At 40.5% G+C, this 15492-nt stretch overlaps 1 protein-coding gene across 5 annotated transcripts in view; it reads left to right on the top strand.

Moving 5' to 3' along the window:
• Positions 1-15492, top strand: part of RANBP17 (RAN binding protein 17) — a 163844-nt gene that overhangs the window by 51765 nt on the left and 96587 nt on the right. The window lies entirely within an intron of this gene.

Genomic DNA, 15492 nt, shown 5'->3' with positions numbered 1-15492 from the left:
CTAGGGTAATGAAGGATTGTTATAGCATAATAGGACAAAATCTATGCAGAAAATAAACATGCCAGTTGAAAAGAGCCAGAGAGTATTTTTTATACTTGTCAGTGTATTAAAGGTCAAACATTTGTTTTCATCATACTGTTTAGCAAATTTCAGAAGTCATGTGGCTTTTACACTTGAATAGGTGCTGCACTGGAACCTTTTAAAGCCTTTAGATCACATAGTGTAACGTGCAACTCGTACATAAACCGACAAGCTCTATGGCGGTATTTAAATAGCATCATTTTTGTTGCAGAACTGTACCAATTATTTTTACTAAATCCCACTATTCTATTGAGTTATGTGCATTGTTTGAGAGAAGGGGACTTATGCACTAAGAGTCACAATCAAGAGTGACACATTGTATACCAGAAGCAACTCTGGGGCCCTCCAAACATCGAGGGACTCCCATCTCCCTGTTTGTTGAAACATGATGGTGCTAGTGTGAGTCAGAGTCCCCATCCATGCACACAGAAAAGGGGCATATGTTGTTATTATTATTTGTTGAATTTTTTGGTCACTTTCTCTTGCCAAAGGCAGCTCAAAGCAGCTTACAAGCAAAAAAGAAAATAAACAAAAATTAATGAATACATTAAAATGCGCAGATACATTTAAAACAAACACGTGTTTCATCAGTATTCTGGCGCTTAAGAGTTTGGACAACTAAACTGAAAGGGCTGGTCATTGATAAATTATGAAAGCTCATTTCAAACCGGATTTTTTTTTTATCTAAAGTGCAGGTAGATTTGCAAGCATATGCAAGAGTTTATTGTCCTGGGGTAAAAGTTGTTTCACATTTTATGTGTGTGTGTTTGTGTGCGAGAGAGTTTTTCTTTGTGTGCTTATGTCCAACTCAGTTCTGGTGTAGTGGTTAGAGTGCTGGACTAGGAACTGGGAGAGACCAGGGTTCAAATCCCCACTCAGCCATGAAGCTCACTTGAGTCTGTCACAGTCTCTTAGCCTCCTAGCTTGTCTCACAGGGTTGTTGTAAGTATAACAACAGGGAGGAGGCAAATCATTGTAAGCCACCTTGAGATCCTTGGAGGAAAGGTAAACTATAAATGTAATAATAGAAATAAAAAATAAGTAAAGAGTACAGTTTCTACTGAGCTGCAATAAAATTGGAGCGGGAATGTGCCATGTATGGTTTCTGAGACCTTTCTCCTAGTCTGTGCTGGTACAGTACTCTGTGTTGAGACACCCTCTGTCTGGTAATATTGTGGGGAAAGGTCAAGGAGTGTATTTAAAGGGGAAAGCCTTGGTGGCCGGGTGACTCTTTTAATGATGTATTCCTCTCTATCTGAGAGGGCTATCAGACTCTTTGAGCATTTGGGTTTTTATATTATCTGAAAAAATATAATACCGTATCCAGTTGCTCTTGTCTACTGAGTTGCTCATTTATTTGGCCTTTTCTGAACAGATCGTGTAAATGTGGTGTTTTATATCTTTCTAAATGTTCTTGGAACCTTTCTAGTGCCTAAAATGGTGTCCTTTAAGGTACTGTTAGAATGTTTAGTGCACAAATTGTGAGAGAGATGCAATAAATAAATGTTCTTTTGCTCGGCTAATAAAAATTTGGCTCGGGAGTTAAGGAATAATTCAGAACACTTAATAGTTTTATGTTATTGACGGCATTAATCTACTTGAGTCTGAACAGCCCCTGGAAACCTCAATCAAGATTGAGCCTAGTTGCACTATGATATGAGGCACAATCCAAATGCCTGGCCCTGCAGTGAAGGGAAAGGCTCTGAACATCACACATACAGAATTATGTTGCTTATAGTTGAGATACAGAAGACCCAGGAGGCCTTGAACTTCATGCATGCTTTGGAGCTCCTAGATCATGGTGGTGGTGTGACTCTTGAATCTGTAGCAAATCTGTGCATGCATGTGCTTACTTTGGGGGGGGGGGACAACTTGGGGGGGTGGAGTCAGGAAGTTTTTTTATGATCAAAATGAAGTTTGGTTTGATGCTAGGAGCTGCTATTATGAACCTCTGGACTATACTGTTGACTTGTTTGTATGCTTGGCACAAATTTTATAGCAAGGCTGGGGAACCGGTGACCCTCCATATGTAGGACTGCAACTCCTATTGTCCTTAACCATTGGCTATGCTGACTGAGGCTGATAAGAGGTGGACAACAACATCTGGACAGTCACAGATTCCCCATCTGAACTATAGAAACCCAGAAGAAGAGCAAATACACAGGGCTTATGTCAAGCAAGGTATAAAGCCAGCTTTTCCTGTTTTAACTGCATGCAGTTGTCATTTTGGTCATAAAATATTGAATAGGTAAGATGGCTGCTATGACCACTTAGAATTTTTATGAATGTATGGTGATCTGAGATTCCTGTTCTTTTAACATAAATTTATTCTGCGCTCTCTTTCACTCTCTCTTTTGACAGCATTCCATTTCTGTCTTGTTATGCATGGAGGATCACATGTGACAAATGAATTACCTAGCTGAAGGACAAGGGAAAGGGCAAATTCTCACGTGGGATTTTGTTCCAACACATTGGTCATGGGGCTTTTGCTGGCTCAGCTATCTCTTCCCCCACCCCATCTTTATTATTTACCATACTTTTTCGTGTATAACACGGCACCATGTATAAGACGACCCCCTTCTTTTTGAACCCAATATCAAGAAATCACAATTTCTTGAGTTGTTGAGCTTTTTGGGGGGGAGATAGTCCTTGAGTTGTTGAGCTTTTGGATGAGCTGCCACTGATTGCCACAACCAATGATGCCCGCTCCCCTCACTATCCGTGTATAAGACGACCACCTATTTTTGCTTATAATTTTTCAGGGGAAAACATCATCCTATACAGTGGTACTTCTGGTTAAGAACTTAATTCGTTCCGGAGGGCCGTTCTTAACCTGAAACTGTTCTTAACCTGAAGCACCACTTTAGCTAATGGGGGCTCCTGCTGCCGCCGCGCCGCCAGAGCACGATTTCTGTTCTCATCCTGAAGCAAAGTTCTTAACCTGAGGTACTATTTCTGGTTTAGCGGAGTTTGTAAACTGCAGTGTTCGTAATCTGAAGCGTTTGTAACACGAGGTACCACTGTACATGGAAAAATACAGTACTCTGTGTGATGCAGTATCACAGAGGAGGCTGCGGAAGAGAGGTAAAAAGTGACTCTTGATGGCCACTAAATTCAATTTCTGCAAGTGTACCCATACCTGTACAGACCTGTAAGAACCCAAGTCACTATAATTCCTGTTCATATGCTTGTTCACTAGTACAGTTTTACTACTGAAAGAAACTTGTCTTCATCAAAAGAGCTGCCACAGTTTGGGAGGAAAGAGTAAACAAAGAGGGATAGTATAGAAAGGATTATTTGGGAGTCTCCTAGAATGGAGGAAAGAAGGGAAGTTTTAGAAGCTATAGTCTGCGTGTGAAGAAGCAGGTAATGATCTTTGAAGAGGACAGTGTTTGCTCTATGTCCCACTTCAGCCAGTCAGTGGTAAGAAAACTGGTGATATGGTATTGCCATGATAGATCCTCTCCACCCTGCCTCTTGTGCAGACTCTTCATCTTCCATCCATCACTTAATCCAAGATCGAAAACTTCAAAAAGCAACACATTCTCTCATATACCAGTGTATATATATGAACAAAGAGCAAGCAAAGATTAAAGACCATAGAAAGACAAGAAAAGAGAATAAATAAACTAACGAAAACAAAAAAGAGGGCCTTCTGATTCTCTTGTCTACAATTATTTAAAGTATTCAAGGTATACACTCCCAGTTGACTTCTAGCTCTATTAATGTCCAGCTTTTTCTCAATCTTCACTTCTAGGCATCTCAGATTCGCCTTTTTCCACTCAAAAATCCAAAAGTAGCTCTTCAATTATTGTTGTCATTACCGTAAGTGTCCAAAATAATTCGTCTCCAATCCAAGTTGATAAATTTGTCGCCAAGGGTTCCACAAATGTTAATAGTATAATAGTTATATCTTTATAGTATACAATAGTATAATTGTTGTATCTTCATTAAATCTTCATTAAATCAAACTCGGTTCCGTGTTTTCTGCTCTCATTTCCTGTTAAATCATGCTTCATCCTGTTTAAAAGGGGAGGGGTCATCCAATTCTTCCAGTCTTTTCCCACACCAACCACCATAAGGTTTGAGGCTTTTTGTACTGTGTTCACTTCAGTTTGTGCACTTGAACCTTTCCTCAATTCCATCTCTACATGCCTCCTAGTGTTTCTGATCGTAAATCCATTTATCTCCCCTGGTATCATAGCAGCTTCCATTGTCTGTTCTAGTCCTCCAGACAGCTACAAGGCCATCCTCTCCAGTTCATTATTTCCTGCTGTCTCATGTACAGGCAGAAATTGATCCAAATCCTCCCACAGGTCCAGTGCATTCTTCAGTCTGAAGTATCTCTGATTTGATCTCTTACGATTCCACATATCTTGACTCTTAATTCTGACAACTGTTCATTTAGTAGCCATTGTAAAAAAAGAAGAAGAAGAAGCCATAATCTGTGGGGCATGCAACATTATTTTTGCCATATTCTGTTTAGTCACACTCACACACCCCTTGGGAGTCACCACTTGGAAGTTGTGCCTGCCTACACATTCCTTCCCCACAGGAATCAAATACAGTTTCGCTTTTCACAGCAGACACAACATGCCCAAGATGGAGATTTATAGGCAATGTAAACTGAAGATTTATAGCAGGTTCAGGGGTACTTTATCAGTTGTAATCTTTCAAAGTCTTCAGTAGTTAATTAAGCATTTTGGTTTGTTCTCAAGCTTGTTAACTAGCCTGTTAGTGGTTTATCATCACCCAGCAGCCCACTTCCTTTCTGGATACTAATTAACTGGCAGATAGAAAATCCACTTCTTATTTGCTCTCACAAATAGTTAAAAGAAGGAGGTTTGTCGAGCTTGTGCCCTAAATGGGTAATTGTGCAGTGCGTGGGCCCAGGGAAAGTTCAACACTCAAGATGTTCATTCTGAAAACTTTCTTTTCTCCAGTGTGATGTTATATTCTTCCAAGCCTTTGGGGTTTCCAGACCTCCCTTATCTCAAAAGGGAGTTTGGTAACCAAGATTTATGCCTTGATTATCTCTGACCACCACATAATTATCTTTGCAGATGGGAGCATTGGCAGTCAATAACTTAGTCCGCCATCTTTCTTCCCCAGAAGTTGTGGTGATGAACTTCAGTTTAAATGTCTGTGAGCTGGATCCTGGCATACTCAACGAACCATGGTTGTGCCATGTTGTGTATCATGTTGTGATTGTATTACTGTAGGTAAAGGTAAAGGGACCCCTGACCATTAGGTCCAGTCATGACCGACTCTGGGGTTGCGCGCTCATCTCGCATTATTGGCCGAGGGAGCCGGCGTATAGCTTCCAGGTCATGTGGCCAGCATGACAAAGCCGCTTCTGGCAAACCAGAGCAGCACATGGAAACACCGTTTACCTTCCCGCTGTAGCGGTTCCTATTTATCTACTTGCATTTTGACGTGCTTTTGAACTGCTAGGTTGGTGGGAGCTGGGACCGAGCAACGGGAGCTCACCCCATCACAGGGATTCGAACCGCCGACCTTCTGATCAGCAAGCCCTAGGCTCAGTGGTTTAACCACAGCACCACCTGTATATTATGGTAAAAGAGCAGAAAATATTCTGTTCTGCAGCATAAACGGAATGCCATTTAGGATGCTACTTTCAATGCAGGACTGCAACAAGTTGAGAGACTAAAGGTCTGTTCATGCTTTCAGAGAACTGGCTGCCAATGACATTCTTCACTTTGCTGGTCCCTAGGCCAGCAGAGTACATATCTCAGCCAAGGGCTGACCAGTATATGTCTCCCTTAACAATAAAACTGATACTTGCCATTCCCTCATAAAATAAAGTACATCCTCAAGAGACTACACATTGAATTAGATGTTACAAGAGCTGACCTGATGCAGAAAGAATACAAAACAAATATTATGAATACCAAATAAAGCTATATTTCATCGGTGGTTTGTACTTTATGAGGTAATGGCTGTGAACCCTGGTTTGTTTTGGGGTTGTTTTTTCTTCCTTTATTTCATATTCTTTATGGGATTGTTATTGTAGCTTCATGATAGAGTATTGAATTTTTTATTTATTTTATTTATTTTAAACTGATTCCTAAGGGCACATAGGAACAGAATTATCTTAGTTGTTCCTTCCAAGACCTCCCTGGGTTTGGTCACATAGGCTGGATCTTATGAGCAAAACTCAATTGCTCATTCTCAACCCTACCTATTACCTCTCACAGGTGGAGACTGAGCAGCAACAGCTCCACAAACTAAGGTAACCATGGTGTAGGATTCTCATTCTGCCATGGTTTGATATTACATAACCCACAGATAGTTGAATAGATTCTGAAAAACATGGCATTTTCTTGTCTGGTTTTTTATTTTATTGCTACTGTATTTTAGATAACAACTATGCTTATTTTGCTCATAAATTGGAGAAAAATTGTATTTACTCATAATAAAAGTATTAGAAAAACTGTCAATAGATTTTCTGTTATAATTTAATCATCTGATATCTAAATTGTTGATAATGTGATCTGCTTGTTAAGCAAAAGTGTCTGGAGAAAATGATGGATTAATTGACTGATGGCTAAGGTTTCTCTCAAATATAATGGCTTACCCAATTTGATTTGATTTGTGTAAAATAACTTTCTCTAATAAACAATTTGCTCAGAGGCAATAGAAGAAATGAATGGTTATCAAACCAAACTTAATTAGTCTATCCTAGATTGATATTACTTGGGGAGTCTTCATTTTAATTGTGAAGGGCTGGATACAAAGAGTTTGGTTCATTATATTTTTTCCTGTATAAACACTATTGTGTAACTACCTATGGAATAATAACATGTGAATTCATTTTAATAAATGCTTGTAAAGTGAATTAGCTAATCATGCCACACTAAACATGATTCCTTTAATTATTTTCAATATTTAACTGGTACTTCAGTGTTGTTGTAGTTAGTCTGTAAAAGTGATTTGTATTTGTTCTGCCAAACTAATTATAATGTATAAAGCACACAGCTTAACGGTTTTGCAATACCCTTAATGATCTCCTTCATACCAAGGAACACATTTTAAATTATGGAAAATATCGCAGAGGAAGAACAAGATATTAACATACTCACAGAGGAAAGTAAAAATGATCAATATATTTTGTAGTACTAATAATTTTCTTACTCTCTGAAGATGAGTTCTTAAATCTGTTCTGTCCATAAGAAGAAATGTACCGTACACTTTTTTTATATAAAAAACAATCTTGTTTTATTAATGTCATTGACGTGGTATTTCTGAATAGGGACCACTTTTGATTTCTTTGAGATGTATTTCTATAACGTTCCTCTGTATTCTTTTGACATTTCTTAAGTCTTCCCTTTGACATTTTTTAGTGTCTTCCCTTTACAGCCCTGAATAGGGAAGTTTTTAATCTTTGATGGTTTGTTATGTTTTTGTATATGTTGGAAGCCGCCCAGAGTCGGTGGGGCAACCCAGTCAGATGGGCATGGTACAAAGAATATAGGCCTATCAACAACATAGTGTACAAAACTGTTGCCATCTAGGATTTTTATTTTAAAAATCCTTTATAATTGGGTTGTTTTATGTAGTTTTGCCTGTCATAGAGAAATCACTAAGGGGAGAGAAATTATCCCACCTTCCCACAACCATCACTTGCTAAAACTATCAGCTTTTGGCTGTGTGTAGCAGCTCTTGTCAAAGGATCTGGAGAATCAGGAAGAAAACATGAAGTCTTCTATTTGTTTTATTTAGATGAATAAACTGTCATTTTCCTGGTGGCCCACATGGAGTATAAGAAGTTTCTAATACAAATCAATGGATCTATGTTCCCTTAGAAGAGCTCATATTAGAAGCAGGAGAGATGAATGGCTTTCTCAGATAAAAATGAGGAGTTCTCAAGTGATGAGTTCACATCTACTCTCTTAAATAAAGGGGCCCCTGACCATCAGGTCCAGTCGTGTCCGACTCTGGGGTTGCGGCGCTCATCTCGCTCTATAGGCCGAGGGAGCCGGCGTTTGTCCGCAGACAGCTTCCGGGTCGTGTGGCCAGCATGGCGAACCAGAGCAGCGCACGGAAACGGCGTTTACCTTCCCGCCAGAGCGGTCCCTATTTATCTACTTGCACTTTTATGTGCTTTCGAACGGCTAGGTGCGCAGGAGCTGGGACCAAGCAACGGGAGCTCACCCCATCACGGGGAATCGAACCGCCGACCTTCTGATCAGCAAGCCCTAGACTCTGTGGTTTAACCCACAGCGCCACCTGGGTCCCTCTCTCTTAAATAGCTCTCTTAAATAGCAGAAACTTTGATGGTAAAGTACTTTTATACTGTCAGCACAGTGGGGTATCAACTGATCCATTTTGGTGTGTTTGTTTACTGGTGAGGTCACTGATGGAGTGAATACTCAGTTTCTTAGAATTCTTCTGACCTTGATCTCACAATAGGTAAAAAAAATAGCTTCCTCACTTGACTCCCATCATAGTCCTCTCATGGGACAGTTGTTGGTCCAGACTGATAAGGACAGACCATTCCCAGGAGAAAATAGTATTTTCTTCCTTCCACCTCCAGTGTTTTCCTTATTGTGGGTACTTTCCCCCCAGTGTGTCTAGTAGGTTCAGGTGTTTGGATATTATTGGGTAATTAGCAGTGCTTTTTTTTCCCTAAAAAAAATGTTTAGGGGGTACTCTCATTTTCCTACTCATGTTGAAATACTGCCCTTAAGCCAAACTTAGATTCACAAAATGTTTAGGGGTATGCATGCCCCTGTGTCCACCCAGAAAAAAAAGCACTGGTAATTAGTAACAGTTTTCCAAATGATTTTGAGTTTTTTTAGAGGGAAATTCTACTCCTGGAAAATTAAGCTTTGCTCTTTTCTTTTTTTCAGAATTGTGTAACGGGGTATTGAAAACCCTGTAGTATGAATTTCCCTGAAAATCTGTTGAATATGAATTTGCTACAAGATTTTCAGTTTTCCACAATGTAAGTTGGATTTCCTTTGTTTAATCCTACTTTTCACACACAATTGAATGGCTTGTTCTATCTTTTCCCTTACAGTGTACCTTGATAGGAAGCCTGTGGTGTATTATGTCTAGTTTGGTTGTCTTTTCTGTGATTCTTAATTCAAAAGTAAATGAGCTTTGTTAACTAGTAAATGTTGAGGTTACTAGGGCTCAATAGGAACATATAAAACATGGTTTGCACAGCTAAATTTGGCTTAGGGCCCTAGGGTTGAACAGATCTGATCTAGTTACAAAGGTGGGACATTTTGTTTTTAAAAGAGATGGTACTGGTATCTCTGTAATTTCCATGATGGATTCCGTCAGATACAGAGATGAGGACTTGGCGCTTGATAGCGAGCTTGAGGACTGGAGAGGAGGTTAGATAACATGAAGTCAGTGCTATTTTTGACTTTCTGAAATGCCCTTATTTTGTGGGACTTCAGTGCATTTAAACCGTGCATTGTAATAGCACTCTAGCCAAGTAATTACAAACTACATCAGCTTCAATAATTCTGTGGTTTGCTATTTTCACGTCATGTGTTCTGATTCTTCTATTACTTGAAAAATATTTATTATAGAGTTCCTTCTTAAGGATATCAGTTTGCACCCATTTTTTTATACAAGACACTGCCTAGCTACATACTGTCTTGAAAGGGTCTCCAGGTCCAGTTTAATCATGGAAATGGAGAGCATTGCCTGGGACAAATGGGAAGGTTTCAGACGTTAAAGCAGTACCTCATGTCTTGTCTTTATTTGGACATTTCCAGGGTGTCAGAAAGTTTGTGGCAAATGAGTCCAATCATTATAACCCAGACAGATAGTTTTATTCCTGAGCAAACATCTGGGAATGTAAGTGAAAAGGCTGAGAAAAACCAGTAGGTGTCTGCTTTTTTTCTGGCATTGTAATCTTTGGAGAATGTTTCACTGCGTTTTCAGGGCTTACACTTGCAGTCTTGGATTGCAATCTTAAACTCTCCCTAAGACAGGGATGGGGAACACCTGGCCGGCATAGCAGATTAGGCCCTCCAGACTTCCTCATCTGCCCTGCCAAGCCACCCCTACCTGTCGTACATCTAATATCATATGCAATATAAAAGCTTGGCTTAGGCAAAAGGGGTGTTGCATGCACCACTGGCCTACAGTCCCTATGCAAAGCACTGGGTGAGAAAGCATTTTAAAAGGGGATTCTGAAGCCCCAACAGACAGCTGATTGCCAGGTGCCCAGAAATCAGCTTTCGAAGAACTCTGCTGGGTGTGGTGGAGGTTACATGACATAATTGTGATGGAAGGTCACTGGCTTTGCACACCTGTCACACTTGGGATGGAGAGGGTGAGAGAAGCAATCTGGCCCGATCCAGTTCCCCACCTGTGACCTGGTGGGTCAGGTAGTAGTGACCTGGTTGAACCTGATGGTTGCCATATGTCCTCTTTTTCATGGGTAGAGTTGCCACAGTTAAAATTGAAGTCAGCAAATGTGTCCTCTTTTTTGCTCTTCAAAATATGGCAGCCCTGCACCTGCTGTCTCTCCACTGCTTCCAACCTCCTGAACAGCAGGTTAAAGATATATTATGCACACTGGCATAGCAACCTCTGCCTGCACCGTGGGGGAAGGGGGTATGCATGCCCAGGACTCAAGAGGGAAACTTGCAGGCTGGCGCATGCCAGCTGCGCCCCTCCTGGGTGTCCCTTCGAGGTGCCATCCTGTCGGCACAACCCACGCTGCTTTTTCCGGCAGTGCTTGGACTGCTTGTGGCCAGGAGGAATGCAACAGCTGGAGCGCTCAGCAGGCCGGCATGCGGCACATCTGCGGTGTGCCCAGCGCTGCTTTTTTGGGCAGGGCTTGGCCCGTTGGAGGACAGCCAGCAGGGAGGTGGCAGCTGGAGCACCCTGCAGGCCGTGCACCACCCATGTCTCATGGCATACCCCGAGCTGTCTTTTCAGGCAGTGCTGGGCCTACCTGCTGGAGGGTGCCCTGCAGCCCCCTTCCTCTGCTATGGATTATGCCAGCATGCAGGGCACATTTTAAATGGCAGTGACCAAGAAAGGTGGCAGTAGCCAAGCAGACTCTGTTGGAATGGCGGTGACTGTGTGTTTTGCAATTTCCAAATCAATGTGCTACATATATGTATATGTATCTGCATATGCATGTATGTATGTATGTAACCTGTGTAAGACAATAGATTGTACCAAGCAGATACTTTAATATTTACATAGCTGTAATAATGGTGCAGTCAAGATTTGCTTGTAGGAAATCAGTATAGCGGACTAAAAATGGCCTGTTGCTTAGAAGCACTCAAACCCCCTTTGCAGCATCCATCCTGAATCTATAATCTCATGACAATGTGTACAAATGTTCTAGCTGCTTGGACAGAGCTCTTGGCAATAGCATTGACAGCATAGCTTCTTCTGGGGCTTGAAAGGTGGGCAGGAGTTTGACGAACCAGTGAGAGCATTGGCTAAAGGTCTCCAGTTACTAATGAATAATACACCCATTATCATGTTACTTTGGTTCTGCACGTGTATTAAATAGCTTCATAATACCCACTAATGGCCAGCTGCTTGACATTATAACACTAATACTCCATCAAAGATGTCTAGACTAAATGGTGTTAAAGCTGTAGCTGTATTTAAGGTTGCACTAACTTTTATTCAATTAGGGAGCATTTTAGAAGAAAGAAATCTTGATTTCCTGTGTGCATTTTGAGGGGATGGGCCGCACTTGGAAAGTCATTTTGCATTTTGCAGCAATTGCTGCAAAAGTAAAGAAGGTAAAGGGCATGTATACAACGCACACTACAAAGCTTGTACAGTTAATGGTTGTACAACAATTAAAAACAACACTTGTCTGCTTAAGAACTGAGATTGTTTCTTACTGCTTATATGCAGCATTATGACGTTTGCCAAGGGAGGACAAAGACTGAAGTGTTAAAAAAAGAAGCACCAATTTTACAAGAAAAAGCTGGATCCTACAATGTAATTAATGAAACATTTTATTTTGTATTCTGCTGCTGATAGTCATCCAAAGAACCATGCAAGACCACTGAATATCTTGTTCCTTTTCAAATCTTGAAAACTTGCTTCAAGTTGAAAAATTTCAGAGCTGAATTCCCTACCTACTACTGCATCCTTTGCAACCAGGTGGTTATGGAGTCACACCTTGCTACAGGCTGCTGTTATTGATCAAATGTTTAAATACCGGTAACACTGTCTAGCAATTCTGGTTCTCATGTCTTCATTCTCTGTCTTTGAATTACCATGAATTTGAGGGAGGTTGCTCTTGGGCGCCTCCTGCTCATAAACGTCAGAAAGCTGGTCTTAAGTGTGGGATTTAGTGGTGCGCTATGCTGAATGTCTTGTCAGCATTGCAGCATGCCATATTGAATGATTTCCCCCTTTCCTCTTCCTGTGCACTGTTCTGGGGGTTCCCCGCCACACACACCAGGCCAATTTGGGGAGGAGCGCAGGGGAAAGTGCGGGACTGTTGCACAAGCAAAAGTCCTAGTGCAGGGCTTGGGCTCACTAGGTGAGTCTCACATAAAAGGTCTTCATCTGACCTTCTGTCTAGTAAAGTGAGGGCATTTGATAGTGATTGCAATACTGCAACTTGTAACTCTTGCCATTTCTTTTTGTTTCTCAGTATTATAAAGGAATGTACTATTCCCTCCCCCCCTTTTTCTTTTTTTGGGAGGGCATAGTTATCTCCCCCCCCCAACAAAACCCTTATCCCTCCTCTTTGCCCTCTCCATTGGAGGTATTTGTTTTGACTAGCCCTACATATACAGCAGAATAAAATGATGAAATCTTTATTTCTGCTATTGATTTTCTGCTATGCAGTTTTACGATAGTAGTTATTGTTCCTTATGCCCTTTTTATTGATTATTTTTTTTTGCATTGAGAATTAATATTTTTATTATAATTTGTTCTGTCTGGAAGCCACCTTGTGGTGGTTTGGCTAAAATTGAAAGGCGGGGTGCGGATGTTTTAAATAAAATGTATAAATAACATCCTATTATGCTGCCTGTGCCTATGAGCCTGGGTAAGCAGAAGATAGGGTGGAAACATCAAAAGTATTTGCCATGCCTCTGGTGCACATGGATTGCATCTGTAGTTTTGTTTGGGGTGCAAAGTTTGGGCTAGCCAAGGATTGTCATATAAAAAATACAGAGGAACAGGTGAAATATGGGCAAATTTGTTTTGGTGTGTTACTGTGCATTTGACATAAATATGCAGCCCTTGAGAATATTTCTGTTCTTTTACATCTAGATAATACATGTGTATGTATGTGAGGCGAATAAACATAAGTAGGGGGTGCCATCCTTGCTTTTATGGAGAAACGCTATGTTGTGCTTCTCTTAAGAAAAAAAGAAAGAAAAGTGCATCCATTTACAGCCTCTGATAAATGCAGTGTCTCCGAGAATAATGCTTGAGAACTGCATGCTGATTTTTTGATGGCTCAAAACTCTCGGAATGAAATGAAAACAAACTGCCTCGGTCCAGACAAACCGGTAAACAGATTCGGTATGAATATGGGAGAGGGCTTCCAACTTTAATTCCAGAAACACTTTTTAAAAGGCCTGTGTCAACCATACCCCAATAACTCGGGTTGCAAGAATGCAAGAGCGAAAGGTTAAGTTCTCGTTGCCAAGTGTGCTTCTCGTGTATGCATTATCCTGCTTTCTCCCCCCCCCTCTAATGGTCAGTATTATCCATATTGTGTACTGTTTACATGTTGGAGATCTTGTTTGGATTTTACTTGGTGATTTGATATTAATTTTTAATGTGAAAGCACTTAGCATTAGGAGTTTGACATTTTGTCTGACCTTAATCACCAGGAGGATCGTGAGAGGTTTATTCAGTGGGAAGAGAACTGTTACAGCACTGACAAAAATGATGGGAAATAAGTAAACAGCCTTTTAAATCTTCTCCAGAAATCAATAGGGTTTAAAGATGATGGACGCTGGTGTTTTTTGTTTTTTTGTTTTTTGCTGCTTAAGGACTTCAACCTTTTACGGGAAATGTCTTCGAGAAAGTGTCAGCAATTTTTTTTTCCCTGAGCACAATGAATCATTGCTCCAAATAGAACACTCTGCATGCAGCACTTCATCATTTATTACAGTGATGATGTAGTGTGGGACTTATTGGGGTAATGCAGTTGATGTTTTGCAATTTAGTCCTTCAAGGGGGGGGGAGGACCCTGATGCAGGCCTTCATAAACTCCTTAATTGTTGTATCGGTAGGCACTTCCTTTGTAAAACATAAATGGAGAAATTGGCGGTTTTCGTTCCTTTGGTGAAATGCTTTCTTTCCCGTCCCCTCCTCCCATCGCTCCTCAGTCAGGTTTCCTTAAGGTCAGCGAGAGCTTTGCTAAAGTGACAGTTGTCAACATCATTTAATAACTAAAGGTAATAGTTCTGGAGTAATTGAATCAGCAGTCTTTTTAAAAAGGCACAGGTTTTGAATTGCCAAATAACAACACATAAATATATATTCCGTTTCCATGAATGATTTATTAGACACTAAGCTGATGCAGAATTTAGTAATGTATCCACAAACAACTACATTCAGACTTGAGTATTCCTGCATTGATTTACATCGTCATTCGCATGCTCTGCTGGTTCCTTATGTATTAGCCGATACTGAATTCATTTTTGAAATTGCCAAGTATATGATTATTTCAGACTAAGCATGCTTGCTATTAAACAGTAATTGGGGGCTTCAAAGACTTCAGTGGATTTGTTTGTATCTGTATACAGCTGTATGCTTTGAATAAAAATGAAAGATTTAATGTGTGTTTTGCAAATGGACCTTTTACCCATTTGTCATTGGAATGGGAGCAACTCTATGCTAATACCTAAGTATTCCACACATACAGTACTTCTAATTAAAATTATTCCTTAGATGCCTAGTACAAAGTCACTTTTGATTAATGTTGCAATACTTGGACTCTGATTCTTATTACTGCTTAGCTAGAATTATTTTCAAGCTGAATGGAAAATGTTTTAATTTCTCAAAGCCACGTGCCATGCCTAGTACTGGGACCTATTTATGGCAATTCTTCCTAATTTCTTGTGAATCAATCTATGCTTGCCCTTAGCTCCCCTCCCCTTTAAAAATATTTTACATCAATCAAAACCTTTATTGGCATCATTTTCAAACATTTAAAACACATAGTCCAGTACAATCACGTCGCCAACTTATCAGTACAGTCACTTGCCAAAAGGGGGAGAAGGCCAGCAATCTATTTCACCTCTGTGGGTCTCCAATAGGGGCAGGATCCTGTAGTATACCGGTAGCTTGAGCGGCAAAAGATCAAATAGAGAAACTTGGCTACAGTCTTGGTACGTTCCTGGTCTCTCCCCTGTAATAGGAAGCGTATAACCTCTATCTCCGGTTTCCATTTTGGAATACATAGTTGGTCCAGGT

The sequence above is a fragment of the Zootoca vivipara genome, chromosome 3 (genome assembly GCF_965207765.1).
Source record: "Zootoca vivipara chromosome 3, rZooViv2.hap1.1, whole genome shotgun sequence".
Lineage (NCBI taxonomy): Eukaryota > Metazoa > Chordata > Lepidosauria > Squamata > Lacertidae > Zootoca > Zootoca vivipara.
This window is presented reverse-complemented; position numbering and strand designations above follow the sequence as displayed.